Source organism: Micropterus dolomieu, linkage group LG01, assembly GCF_021292245.1.
Source record: "Micropterus dolomieu isolate WLL.071019.BEF.003 ecotype Adirondacks linkage group LG01, ASM2129224v1, whole genome shotgun sequence".
Classification (NCBI taxonomy): domain Eukaryota; kingdom Metazoa; phylum Chordata; class Actinopteri; order Centrarchiformes; family Centrarchidae; genus Micropterus; species Micropterus dolomieu.
Genome location: NC_060150.1, coordinates 2762172 through 2777325, shown reverse-complemented (window position 1 = coordinate 2777325; position 15154 = coordinate 2762172). Strand labels below are relative to the sequence as shown.

The 15154-nt window shown below is 43.4% G+C and overlaps 1 protein-coding gene and 1 long non-coding RNA gene across 4 annotated transcripts in view; one reads left to right on the top strand and one right to left on the bottom strand.

Annotated features, from left to right (window-relative positions):
* Positions 1-15154, bottom strand: part of agap1 (ArfGAP with GTPase domain, ankyrin repeat and PH domain 1) — a 171602-nt gene that overhangs the window by 108988 nt on the left and 47460 nt on the right. The window lies entirely within an intron of this gene.
* LOC123972476 lies at positions 3887-6455 on the top strand. Its single transcript, XR_006825420.1, has 2 exons — positions 3887-3940; positions 5376-6455. It is a non-coding gene; the product is annotated as an uncharacterized LOC123972476 (long non-coding RNA).

The following is a 15154-nucleotide window of genomic DNA, read 5'->3' as shown; positions in this document are numbered from 1 at the left end:
AGTACTCGGGCCCTGCGTGGATCTGGTGTCGGCTTCTTACATGTTGGTGGTTCCCAGCCTCGCCCCGCCACAGGAGGAAGCGTTCCCCCTTGTGTTCTGCCTCCTGCCTCCTCTTGCAACTTCCTCGCCTCACTGTCATTTGCCGGCGACGGCGAAGGGAAGAAAAAACGTCCTCGGTATGCAGTGAAAGAAGGAAGAAAAAAGAGTCTTCCCCGTGGCTGCTTTTTATGACAGGCTTGACAAAATAACCAGCCCTCTCATTACGGTATATGCAAACAATGATAAAGGGGACGGCGCAGAGATGTCATGTTAGACAATCAAGGAGGGGACCTCTGACACGCTGCCACGGGTGTATAATAAAGTGCCGCACCAGGCGACAAATGACACCGCACTTAATTTGCTGCGCAATGTTCCTGTAATTAGGTGAATTTGGCACAGGCAGGGGGGAGCGACAGCTAGATCAAGGTCTTGATGAATTAGGGGTCCACTGTCAAGATCAAATCACATTAATCAAGGTGGCCGAGTCCGTGGACAGCCGGCCCCCCTCCCCTCCCCCGTCCTCCACTTTCCCAGCCGGCGTGATGAATAGCCCTGCTTCCGCCAGGCGCGAAGTATGCATCACCATCAAATCTGTGAATTTAAATGTAAGAGTACTATTTGGAGAATTCTATTGACTTTTTTTGTCCCGGCGCCAGTTTTTCTTTTGTGATAAAGTAACTTTAAAACTACTGCAGGATCCTCGCCCTTCTGTTTCAAAGTGTGCCACGGACTCAGCTCCACTCTGGCTGATTTCATCCAACTCACATGCATTGTTTTACAGGCTGCCCCCTGCTTAGTATGTTGCTGTTGTTAAATCTAATTAGAAGTTTTAATAACAACAATTAGCTTCTGAACACATCCATTTTTAATCAAAGTGACTACATCCATGTTTTCTGAAACAAATCTCAAGCATAGATTTCAGTTTGAGTTCCTACCCTCACATCTCTGATTTCAAATCCTCTCACTGCCACATGAACGCACCGCTGTGCACCAAACTAATTGCATTATCCTACAACAAAAAGGCAACCAACACAAAACATTATACGTGGGAAAACGATCTCATTGCAGGGTCCACTGAGTAGTTATCGAAGGTATGACATGATCTCCATCCGCACATATGGTTGGCCCAGTTGTTGGTTCTATTTTTGTTCCTGAGCGCTGCACATTGATTCATGTGAATTTTCTCAACTGTTTCCAACATCAATAATGCACTTTTGAGCAAGATGTATTTTCAAGTCTCCTCAAGTTGTTTTTTTTTTATCTTATCCTGAGATGAACTGAGATCCTAAATACATTTAACAATCTGCAACACTGTTTGGGGCAAAAACACTGGTTTGACATTTAAATAAAAGCAAAAAAATAAAGAAGGTATTTCTCAGCGGACTAATGTTTTCTGATACAAATAACAAATCTGTGAAGTTGAATTTTGTACAGTGTTGTGTATTACACACTCTATTTTCTTCCAACCTGAATTTCCCTGGGGAAAATAAATGGGATTGCATCTCTTATTGAACCCCAAAGCAGCCTGGAAGTCGGACTCACCACCAGCGCTGCTGCAGCACACGCAGCCGGTACTGTGACCTCTATACTCCGGGAGTTTAATTATCACGCTAGCTCGGGGGCAACACGGCCTGCACCACACAGATTAGCTCTGCAACAAGCCATTAATGAATATAAAGAGGTGCTGGACCGAGGGTGGATGTATTATGTCATCGGTGATGGATCCGGCCCTGCTGATCACCGCTAATGGAGCGAGCTGCAGATTGATACGAGCCAACTGGCAGAGATTGTTCATCTTTTTATTTATCCAGGAAGGCAGCTAGGTACAGTTGCTCCAGTACTGTACATACATTTTAATTTCCAGCTGCTTATCTTTTGAGTGTTTGCATTTTATGCTTCCACAGCTCAAGGGGGAATAGTGTACTTTTTTGATGGGTGGAATTACATGTTACTTTGCAGAATAAGATTTTACCAACAAAACCCCCTAATATTAAGCAATGTCTACTTGCTGGATTACCAACTGGACCTCATACCCAGAGGGGCCCAATAGGCCTTAAGTTCAGTTGGTAATGTAAGTGCACTTTTCTACCTAGAAGATATTGCATTATTTTTTCGATGATAAAATGAACATTGCGAATGTGCCAGCGTCGTGGTAGCATAATTCAGAAAAGTCTGCCATATTTTCTTCAGGTCTTCAGGGGAACCTGCATGTTTGTGGTGTTACTCTTCACTTAGTGCTTGTTATGTGGTTCTTTTCACATACGATTTTGGACAATCTAAGACTGAGCCAGTGGAGGTTGGGAGCAATCTACGCCGGTCACAGAGAAAATCGGTTACATTTTAGTGAGTTTAACGCAAATGTTGGCGCACCTTTACCTGCAACATCCATGTCTAGTACAAGTTGGAGCTGTTTGTTCTCCTTCCAGCCTTATCTGTTATAAACAACCCAAAATCCATCCAGTGCAGGTTTTAAAACATCTAATTATGTAAGAGCAAATATTCCACCAGGCTGCCTCTTAGAACGACCAGGGAAGAAGGATCATTTAGATTGAACAAGCTAAGGTTTGACACTGTGGTAAATTTAATTTACTATTGCAATAAGTAAACTTTTACTTCTGAATTACTTTCCCATATATTCACTGTTCATTAGCCAGAAGTCCCAGCTGGTAAAATGCCTTGCTCGGTGGCACCTCAGCTTTTGAAAGTTGGGAGATTTCCCAGTTTGGATCCCAGTAACCGAACTTCAGACTGCAATCTGACTTCTCAGAGCGTTTCATCCTTCGACGGCTGGAGCCAAGAAAGCAAAGCTTGCCCACATAATCAGGCTGTATCGGAAACAAGGGCTGCAGAGGGGAAATTTAGAACTAGCATTGATTATTCACTTTGGAAGTCAGCATGTTGTCATCTGCTTTTGATATTGAACTTGGCGAACGCTCAGCTCTCATCAGCGCCTGCTAACATACTCTTGCAAGCAAATCCTCCAGAGTTAGAAAAGAAAAACAACCCCTGTGCTGTACAGTAGTAACTGAGTAGGAAATAACCATTTGCATCAAAAGATCTGACGACTTTGACTTCTTTGGCCCTGCGTCTGAGGAATCGTCCTTCGAACTTATGACACGTAGAAATCCCTTCAGAAAATACGTGCCCAAAAGAAAACAGGCCACTTACCCGTGCATGGCGTGCAGCACGTGAGGTTCGTAGTGGTATCGCCCCTCGTGATGGCGCATGTCAATCGGGATTGGTGTGTGGAAGGTGGGGAAGATGTGGTGGGGAGCTGCAAGAACAGAAAAGCACACAAGAAGAGAGAGTTAGATGAGGAAGGGAGGGAGTGGAGACTTCAAAAAAAGAGCTTGCCTTTCAAAAAAAAAAAGAAGAAATTTCAAAGGCAAAAGGGCTACAATAAAGCAACAAGAATTTCAGAGCAAGCTGAGCACTTTTGTGTAAAATATTGGCACTATCACACAAGAGAAGTGGAATAAATAAATAATCAAAGTCCTACTAAGAAATCCTACATCTTGAACATAAAAGATATCCAACCGGGCTTTTGACAAAGACCTGCAGCTAGATGGTCTTTGAACTAGACGGGATGATGGACTGTGTGGAGGGAAGCTGCAGCCCGGACTCAAACCAGGACTGACAGTGATGGGAAGAGCTTTCTTCTGCTCGCACTCCTGCCGTCCAAACAGCACAGCTGGGCTCACAAAACACAGCTCAACCCCTTAACGGACTCAAACACAGGATACACACGGTCCTGGGTCAACTGTAAACATGATTGGTACCAATTAGACTTGTCTGTTCTGGGAAAGCATATGGTTGCTGTGACTGCCTGCTTCTGCTTTGTGTTTCTAGGTTTGGAGAGACGGATGCTTCATTCTTGACCTTCGTTTGTCGGAGCCACCAGGTGAGAATCTAAATCGTGGGACACTGGCTTCTCACAAGAGCCACAAACTTAAAGTTACTTCTTCAGACTCAGAGGAGATGCAGGAGGCTTAGGTATCCAGACGTTTAATCCTTAGTTTACGTCAAGCTCCAAAAACACTGGAGCCTACATTTCCCATAATGCAACTTCATAGGATCTTTCAAACTCCAGACCTCCAGTTTTGAGCTGAGATAACCCCGAACACACCGCAGTGACACCGTCAGGGAGATTTTGTTACACCTGTTCTCACAGGCTGAGCAGCACTAACCATGACCTTAAAATGTGTGTGTGTAAAATTGGATGATAATTGGTTATTACAGATTATTTGACTGATCTTCTACTCAATGTCCAATGATCATGTCTGGTTTTGTCTGACCAACAGTTCAGTTTACTGATACAAAACAGAAGTAGAGCTACAGATTTGGGGCAGTAAACCAGGTGTGATGGAAGTTATTGAACTATACTATATAACTGAAGGTACTTTTTCAATGTGCATTAATGTACATGTAGTTTTTGGACAAATAAAATAACTAAAGGAAAAAAAACCTGGTCAGAGAGTTCATATCTGAGTCTAAACAATCTGCTCTGTGTAGTGATCGATATCTGAAGTTTCAACACTGCTGATATGAAATCTTGTTTTGATGCCAAAAAATGTGATTCTTCCCACATTAGATCACATTCCTGAACACCCACTTCACTAAAACATGATTGTTATAGACTTATTTCAAACTGTCCCGTGCTTTAACCTGCCTCTGACTAACTGATTAACAGAAGGATAAAAGAATGTTTTTATTAGTAGTAATGAATATTCAGTAGTGGCCTATTAATGATGCACACATGGTACCAACATTGGTTTATTTCTTACAAATAAGGATGAATTTACTGTGAGATCAGACACCTTTTACATAAAAGACATATTTGCATGTTTTATTTGGCTGAACATGAAATCATTTTGTCCGCTCGAGGGCAAACGAGACAAATCTGAAGATGGAGCCCAGATTCTGCAATAAATTTCTGCTTCCAATTTAAGCGTCTACGTCTAATAGTCGTGTGTTTTCATGAGCTTTGTGTGTTTCATCGTGCATCTTTTTAACGGCCCTTTTTATTTTTCATTAAAGCCCTTAAAGTTTTCCTTCTGGATTTTCCCAGTTCTGGGAAGTTTACCCAAAACATCAGAACTAATTAGCTGTTGTGATAACACGGAACCGCAGAAGATGCCGTGTCTTTATTTTACCGCCATATAAATGAAGCCTTTTGGGGCCTTTAACTGAGTTTATAGAGTTATGTTTCTTGTTAACATTTTTCTCAGGTTTTTATTTTGGAAAAGCTCCACGAGGGCATTGCCTAACTCTCTCTCTCTCTCTCTCTCTCTCTACATTTCCCTCATCATCTCCTCCCTCGCTCGCCCTCTGTACAGTCTTCAGATCCGGTTAATTGCAACCTGGTGTGTCTCGACTCCGAGCTGCCGGATCGGAGAAGACAAGAAGAACAAAAAGACGGAGAGAGGGAGTCAGAGGTGAGCCAGCTGATCTCTGGATTACATTAAAATTCTTCCCGTGTCACACTCACACACACTCTAGCGGGAATCTCACAGGGTGACCTGGGATTTTGGAGCGGAGGGGTCAAGGCCACGGATCATTATCTGCTCTCGGCCAAGCGTCAGGAGGGGATAACGGGGCCTCCCGGGGCTCCCAGGGGCCCAGGAGCTGAGTGAGTCAGCATTCCAGGTCCATTCCTCTCACTCTGCACCCTGACAGCCCGACGGACAGGCCCGGTCCCCAAACGCCCGCAGAAATAGCCCTCTTTGCTTCATTTTCGGTCTGCACAATGCCACAAAGGCCTGATGGGACGAGGCTGGAGTCCTTCAGCTTTGTCTCGACTCCGCCGGTGTGTTTTTGCTTGTCACACCGCCGTCTGAGCTGTGTTTCCTTTGGAAGAAATCCCACTTCAGAGGCTCCTCTGGAGAAGACGTCGGTTTCCTGTCGCCGCATACCAACGGTGACCCCTTACACTGATCACTCTGCACTCTTTTTTTAATGTAGAAACGTCTTGATGTGGATTCTGGATGAACTTTGAGTCTTTGAGTTCACAACAGTCAACATTGTCCCCTCAGAGCTCATCATAGTGATGTTTCAGCAAGGTGATTTATTTCTATTAATGGGTGTTTTTACACATAACCTGTTTGTGAAAGCCGACTGAACAACCAGACTGGGAACACCTGAAATACAGACTGGTTTCAGTCAGACTCTGCTGCAGTTTGTGGTGTGAAAGCAAAGCAGACCAAACACAGTATTTTATGATTTTAGCATGAAATTCCAGCTAAACTATTAAATCCCTCTTCTGCTCATGAACTGTCAAGATCCTTCAAACCATCACACGGTAACGTACTTTATCTGGACTCAATAAACCCAACTACAGGCGTGTCAAAGACCTGTTCTGAGAAAAAATTATTACATTATTTAAAAAAACTATTAAAGTTAAGTCCAGTAGAAATCAACTTGTTTCAAATATTTGCCAAACTCCAGTTTAATTTCTCCTTGATTCTAGTGCAACAACCGGCTTTGTTGTTTCTTGTTTCAAGATACAAAGAAGATGAAATATTCAAACTGCACAAAAAAATACATTTTTAGTGCTCAGCTGTAGACAGAAAAGTCTTGTGCTACCGATGCACTTTGTGTAAATGGTTAAAAAGTAGATTTAGAGGCCTATACTTTAGATCTACTGATCGCTTAAAGATGATGCCGGCTGGATTTCGCTGCTGTTATTCAATACAGCAGCTAATTTAAGTTCCTGTGTGTTCGAGTCGTGACTGAATCGTGTAAAAGTCGTAGCCGCCCCTCCTCTCGCTCAGTGTTTGTCATGGAAAAAGCCTCGGGCTTCTGTGTTTAATTGATCTGAAAGTGTAATGGAGGCGCCACACCTGACATTCAAAAGTCAGACAGCAGCGACTGTAATGCTGAGCAGCTGTGAGGAGGCAGCAGAGCAGCAAGTACAGTCACGCATATCAGCAGAGGGAATAAATCAATCAATATCTCTACTGCTACTTCTATCTCTTTCTGTTTCTCTACAATCTTTATCCCCGTCTACCTTTCTCTGTCTGTCTCTCTATCTATCCTCCTCTATCTATCTCTTTCTCTATTTCTCTGTATCTCTGTCTCATTATGTTTATCTCTATCTGTATGTCTCGCTTTTTCTATCAATCATCTATCTCGATTAGCTTATCTCTACTGATCTCTCTCTGTTGCTATCTCTCTATCTCATTCATCCCAATCGCTGTATATATTCCCAATCTATTTATCACATCTGTGTAACTATCTCTATTTATCTCCAACACGTGTGCCTCATTGCTGTTTCTATCTGTGTCTCACCTCCTTCTTTATCTCAGAATATTAAACTCTATTTGTATCACTTTTTTATTTCTATCTCTACTTCTAATTCTATTCATGTCTCTTTATCTCTATTCATATCTACCTTTTTACCTACCTTCCTGTTTGTATCGCTGTCTATCTCTATCTGTCGCTGTTTCTATCTATATCAATTCTCTCTCATTTAAATCAATGTTTCTATCTATATATACCTCCATCTCTATATCTCAGTTTATTTCTATCTCGATTTCAGTCTCTCTCTTTCTTTCTGTCTCTGTTTCTATATTCCTCTCTGTATTCCTCTCTCTTTTTCTCCCTGTCGCTGTCTATCTCTGTTTGCCTCTGCCTCTATCAGTCTCACAATGTCTTTCCCTCCATCTGTCTCTGTATCTATCTTTTCTTGCTTTCCTTCTTTCTCCGAGACCGAACTGCCTGCCCTCTCTGCCCCAGACATTCTCCTTTGTAATTTAGTATAATTACCCTCTTTCTAACTCCATACGCAGTGTAGGCTGAGTAGAGCCAGTGTATATATGTGAGAGCTAAATGGCCCCATTCAAAGGGCAGCTCAAGTTAATACACCATTCATAACAGTTGGGGGTGAATTATAAGAGTGGGTCATGGGGGGAGGAGAAGGTGGGAGACAAAGAGCAGCTAAATCTGGGTCACCAGAACATGACGTAGAGAGGAAGAAGTCTTTAAATCCTTAGCTTCAGTACAAGGCAGAGTATTACTGTGGAAGTCAAAGTATGCAAAGTTAGCATCCTCAACAGAGTTTTTATAGTTTGTGCACGTTAATAAACATGACTGTGAACGCACAACTGTAGTGGAGTTGAAGAGATGTTACAGTGTGCAAAAGGAAGGAGAGAGGAGGGAATGAAAAGACAGAAAGAAAGGTCATTAGTTGACGCACACTGACATTGCAACATGACCGTAAACACATGTTGAAAATACTAAATAAGTTTAGTTTGCGAGAAAACTAAGATGTGTTGAAAAAGTTTGAAAAGAGTGTAACCGAACGCGGCAAACTAAACAGTTTTTTTTTCACTAAACGTGCTACAAAAGTTTCATGTGGCACAGGGTGAGTCACGACAGAGCCGTGGATTTTCTTTAATCCCTTCAAAAACAGCACAGAGCTCTCTTATGTCTCCATAAGAATGACCCTTCCAGTTTGGACACGTTGCACCCGGAGGGAGTAATTCAGCCGGTCATCATCAGCCAATCCTCCAGCCATCCAGGCTGAGGTTTCCTCTGTGGCCCCGGCCTCCTGGTCGGGGGATTGACCAGGCAGGCTTATTCCATCACAGAGACAGCTCCATTGTTCTGCCGCCACAGGAAGAACAAAAGGCGAGCGCTCGTGAGAGTTCAAGAGGCACATTTACCTGATTCACTGGGCCCCAATCCCCCCCGGGCGTACGCAGCATCAGGCAGCACCGCCTTGCCCTCGCTTAGGCTACAGCCATCTATTAGTCTTTGCTTGATAACATTTGTTTTAGCGTCCGGTGGAGCGCTGCAGTGAGCCGACCACAGTTTTTCATAGTCATAGCCTTCTGTACGCACACAGCACAAGCTGTTTTCTCATGTTGCTGCGCCACGTTTTCCTCAAGTTCACTGTGATCTAAATTTAGTCTCAGATTGCTAGAAGGTAACCGTGCTGCGAGAGGCACCTTCCTGAAAACACTTGAAACTTCTACATGACTTCAGTTTATTAGAAGCTTTTGAGAAGCTGACAAAACAATCTCACCTTAAGCTCCCTTTAGTAGCTGTAATCCATCCGCGTGTGTTAGTCTATGGTTAAACAGCATTATGGGTCAAATACTACTTGAGGTTTCTTGAACTTAAGGTTTTGTGAGAATTAATTTAGCCTAACTGATATTGATATATCCCGCGTAAATGTTTGTATAAACGTTTTGGAGTACTAAGATCAGGTGTTGACCCTCTCTGGACTTCTACATTATTAAACGTTCCACATCTGGCCTGTAGTTGTCAGCCTTTCCTGCAGAGGATCATCACTCTGTCCCCCATCAGAGTGTAACAGCGAGACTAAAGTAAAGTAAAGATAACTGGAGTATTCAGTGACGAATGTAATTACATCAAAAGCTGGCCGACCTTTGCAGTGACGATCCTGGCAGGAAACCAAACTGCTGCCCTCAAGCTTGTTTGATCATGATTTCTTCTTTCTTGGTCTTTTTTACTGAATGCAAACAAGAAAAGCTAAATGCATCACTTCCTGTGGAGTATATCCAAGAAGTAGTGACGAGTCAGTGTAAATTACGTCTCAGCTGAGTCAGTGCTGTGTTTCTCGAAACAGACGACCTTTAAATCACCAAACGTAAACTTATTTGTATTTTGGCGTCTCTAGGACTCGCGTGTTATGCTCACAGGCATTTGTCAGATTCTCACAGCCTGCGTCAAACCTGCAACTTTCCAGTTTACGTCTGACAAAACTTCCAGTCAGTCCGTGGCTCAACAACAATGATGTGTGAATACAGTAACCATTGCTCAAAACCGCAGAGCCTCTATAGAAAAAACCCAAACGTTTCTAAATACAGCAAATATGCTAAGCCCACAAAAATTATTTCCATTTGATGAGAAGGTTCAGCCATAGAAAGTGTGTCTTGTAGTTAAAGCATCATTTTACCCAAATTACAACAAACACCAGTCTGTTTTTCACTGTGTCCCCATAAAATGAAGCAACACCTACTTGTTATGGGTTAAATATGTGTTTGAAAAAAGGTTTGTTTACCTTCAGAACCAGTTTAAATTCAATCTTGTTTAGAGGTCGATGGGAAACAACTTTCCAGTATGTCAAAAGAAAATGTAATTATTAGAAAAAAGTCTGACAAATAAGCCCAACCTTAATCATTTTATGATCCTTCAGATTTATCTAACCATTGCAGCTGAGATGCGTCTCCATGCAAATAGCTTTTGGCTTCATTTTGTTCACCTTTTATCTGTTTCTGTGATTTTCTGCCTGCGTCTCAGTGGAGACAGTTTTCTGTTTTCAAAAGCCAAGGGGAAAAAAACTACATGAATTTTAGAATATATAATATTTTACTCAGTCTTAGCTAAAATAACTGAAGTGATGGTGTCCACATACTTTTGGCCATATGGTGTATATTTTATGTGATACAGAGTTTTTCGGTCTTTGACGCTACTTGAGAGATAAATCTGGGTACAGGACGTTTTTGGACTTTCTGTAGTCACCCTGCTGCCGATTCATCCAATCAGCCACACCGCCAGTCATCCATCCCTCTAGTCTGCTGCCCATCCAGGCCAAACCGCGGTGTGGCCCCGGTGGCCCCTGTGGAAAACCACCACGAGGGAGAGTTACTTATCAGCCTTCGACAGCTGGGCACAGGCCACGTGCTAATAACCTCCATGCATCACCGGGCTGAAGGTGAGCGCGCGGAGGCCGGCATTAACAAAACGAGGCCGGCGAGGTAGCGCCGCTGATGAGCCTCCTCTGCTCGCCGCGCCACGAGCGGCGTGTTGTTAGCATGCTGGTTGTGCAATTTAGGTACTTAAAAGACTGCGAGGGTTCAAAGACTGATTGCACTGTCGGGTAATCACCCACCTCCAATGCATGCCTGATTTATCACCCCCTCGCTTAATAGCACTGCTTAACACACAGGTTTGTCCAGATTAAGTAATTACCTTAAAGCAAAAGTTTATTATCTTCTTCGACGGGCCGGTGATAAAGGCTCGCTGTCGAGAGGAGCCAAAGAAAGGGCTTGTAGCTGGTGAATGAGAGCGATAATTAAAATACAGTGAATTAAATTGTCGCTTCTGGGGCTGTCACCGTGCTCCCCAGCTAACATCCATATTACCCCGCTGGCACCCCTGGTAGGGGGGCGCCTGGGATTATGCCTCGCCCCGGACTAGTCGAGCAGCTGAATGGGAAATTACTCCAATGGGCCATCTGTAAATTAAACAAAGACCTACTTCTTCTCCAAAATAAGAGAGGAGGGTGGAGGGGGGGGAGCAAAGAATAGCACCTGAGCACAGGCGAGTCAGTTTTACACATTAGCTCTGTGAGGTTCTTGTTGTGACGTCTTAATGAGGCGGATACAGATGTTGGAGCAGGGAGAGAACAACAAGAGAGAAGGAACACAGGGGAATCTTTTGAGTGATGCACCTCTTCTCCGTCGTGGTGATAAATGTGTTGCAGGTGGAAGCAGAAGACATCTCTTCCTGCTTCACGCCGCTCACCTCACCAATCCCAAGATCCTCCCCGAGGAGGCCCGGACCTCCAGTTCGATCTACCGAAATAGATCGAGGTCCGTCCTGCCGCGTCAGCACTCGGCCGCCTCCCGTGTCGATAAACGCTCCGCTGCGCCCCTGACACAATCTGCTGAAGCAGAGTTGTCTCTATTTTTTGACCCAGCTGCTCCCCTGGCTCTGCTCTCCTAACCAGCTTTATTTTACTGCTGGCCGTGTTTGTTTGACATTTTGCTGCTGTGCATGATGGAGCGCAGGCCCCAGGCCGACTTCCTCAGTCCTCCAAAGATGGGTCGGACCTCTTCAGCTCGAATAAATGTTTTCAAACTGACACACCGAGGGCGCGGCAGGAAGTCTGAAGAAGCTTTGTTTCTAATCTCTCACCCAGGTGGCCAATCTGAGTGAATGAGTTTTTCCTCAGCTATGGAGGTGGAGGCGCCAGAGCAGCGCGAATCCAGGTGCTGAGTCTTAACATAGTTTTCTGAATGCAACATTGACATGAATATAAATGTTTTTTACAAACTTGTCCACAGAGTCATCATGATTTTGACCAGACTGACAAATAAAAGTGCTCAGTGTCTCTTTGGCTTCAGGCTTTCTGCAGGTGTTCAGCTCGCAGCCACAGCAGCAAGACTTCCAGTCTGAATCCTTCACATTTCAAGTGTCATGAATGACTAAACATGTCATAAACAATGCACGGTTTCTGTCTGAAAACCAAATTATTTTCAGACAGGATCAGTGGTTAGGATGGGGATGACTTGATTTGAACTGAACTGAAAGAAGTTTGCACACGGACGAAGGAAGTACAGCTTGAACAAAAGTTCAAGTATAGTTTAAAAGGTATCAGATATCTGAAAAAAGCTGTGTAGGCCGAAACATCGTAAAGTAATGGACCTGCAGTAAGTGTGACGGTGGGTGGGAGGGAGAAAACACTGTTTTATTCTCAAAAGCAGGAGAGCTGACGTGCACTTTGTAGTAACGTTGTGAGGAAACTACAGTCATTACATTAGAAAGAATGCTGTCGATTCCAAACAGCTGTTCCTTTTTTAAGCTATTGATTATTTCCCCTCCCAGCATCTCAGTTTTACACCATTCACACAGTAACAGTCAATCAAATATACAGAGGTCATGGGTCCAGAGTTTCCTTACATGTTAAACTAGCTACTAAGAGAAGTACAACATATAAAAACAATTTATTGGCATTTCATACATAGATCTAACAGTTAAAATATGAACTCTTACTCTTACTCTAAGTAGCTTTGGATAGCCAAATGTAAGAAGAATGAATCATCCTTAAAAACACAAAGTGTGTCCATCTGTTTTTGCAAAAGTGCACTTGAGCATGTTTGCTCAGCAGAACTTCTTCACAAGATAGTTGGAAGGAAACCCGTGCGTCCAAGCAGAGGGAACCTCATGTGGTCGCACTCTGAACCACCGCCATGACCTTTGTCTGCAGACTCTCCACACCCCTCTTCACACACCCTCTCCTCAACAATGCTTCTCACTCTTCTCTTTTCTCTGCTAAAGAGAAGCATGTGGGAGACGGCTTGAGAGAAAACAATAGAGAAAAGGAGACAAACCTAAAGGGAATTGACTTTCTAATCCTGATTAGCACTTTCCCACTGCTGAGGGCCTTTCTGTTGTCCAACATAATGCAGGTCGGGATGCTGTTTTTGATCCTGTAGTGGGGGGAAAAGACCCTTTTACTTTTTATTAAAATAAACTAGCTTTCTTGTTAATTAGGAGTTAAACCTTAAATTGTTGCAATGACAGAAAGCAAAACCCCTCCCCCTCTCCGAAAAAAGGGTTTACGGGAAGGAAACGAGGAGCAGAGCATGACAAAATGTCTGACTACAATAGCATTTTCATCGGATGATCATTTTCAGCCTTTTCCCTGTGATCTTGAACACCACGGAGGGGGAAATACACCATCTTGGAATTACAAGATCTGGACTCTGATTTGTTTTGACGTCCCTCGCCACCAAAATTTCTGCCCCGGCGCAATGACACGTTACAAAAAACTCTCCCTATAAACAAGCTACTCAGGAATTCATTTGAGTTTACTTTACAGGGCCCGGCTGGCTTGTAATTGAACCAAAGCGTTTCATAAACACAAACTTCGCCACTGAGGTTCAAAAAGAAGGACTGTAGGTGTGATTACACCCTGCGAGATGCTACCAGCTCTGCTTCAGGTGGACCTGTCGGCACTGATGAGTAAAACGCGACGCGAGAAACAGAGACTGGAGATATGGCTCTCTGTAGATACACGCTGACGTCATGTGGATCTGATCTAATTCCTCTCAGCATGCAGGTTCAAAACAGAAAGGGACAAACAGAAACTCAACTCTGGACCAGTGTAAAATGAAGAGCCCTGCAGATGAAGGTTCAGTGTCCTCTTCAAGGACAGTTTGACAAACAACATTTTGTGTTTGTCAAAAACCCGGCTGACATCAGCAAAAGTCAATAAACTGTTAGCTTAATTTAGAGGAATTAAAAGATAATACAAACCCCATTAGGTCAGATTACAGGCTCTGATGTCTAACGATTGATTGGCTCATCGTCAATCCCGACTTTAATTTTAAATTTCGGACATTTAGACGATGAGCAGGAACTATACCGGGAGAATCAAACTGGAGACGGTTTGGTTTAATTAAAGGACAGTTTGTTTATCCACAAGGCCTTATTGGCTAATGAGAAATGTCTGTGTGTTTCTGCACTGCTCTGAACTGCAGTAGTAAAGCTGCACTGAGGTGAATCTCTGAGTAAAGACAGCTGCTGTAACTTGGAGAAGTAAGAGCAAATGAGTACTTTTATACGGAACAAAACAGTTCAAGGAAAGTGGACTTGATTAAACATTTGTTTGAAACAAATTTTAGGATGCCGGAGCTGAAAAGTCAAGGAGGGGAATCTGCAGCTGTGAAAGCTCCAAACAGATGTGTGCTTCCTCTTCCCTTCACTATCCACACATTATAGACTGTAAATAATGATGTACGAATGAAGCCCCAAAAGTGAAGACATCTCGATGGCCCCTGGTGGCTGCTCCATAAATCCCGCCCCCTCCATGTTAGCAGATAGGACATGGGCCAAACTAAAGAAAGAGTTTTTGGGGGTTTTATTATCATTTTAGTAAGTTCTTTCCGCGCTGGTGTTTGTTCAAGTGCTCTGCTTTTAAAGGGGGTTTCACGTTTGGGTCAGGCAGCTGAATATCCAGGACTCCAGAATATCCAGAATATTTTGGCTTAATTTTTGTACAGTGGGAGGAAGTGGAGACACAGCGTCAGTCTTTCTATACAGTCTATGATCTACACACAGACGCGTCCCCTGCAAAGTCACCAGGATCTCAGACTAAGTCTGTTGAATCAGAAAATGAGCTTTAGATGCAAAAGTTCTTCCAAACTAAACACATTGTTTGTCATGACCTTCCAGAATGACCACGAAGCATTCGCAGATCCGACGCTAGGACAACGTTGTTTGTCGGTGGCTTCTGTGATTCCATATTAGTGCTTTATGATCTGTCACCTCTGTCGTTACACTTACTGCTTGCCTCAAAAACAACGCGCGTCCACAGTAGCGTTTTCAGGTTGCATCTGAAAAGTTAACTATGTACCTTTAA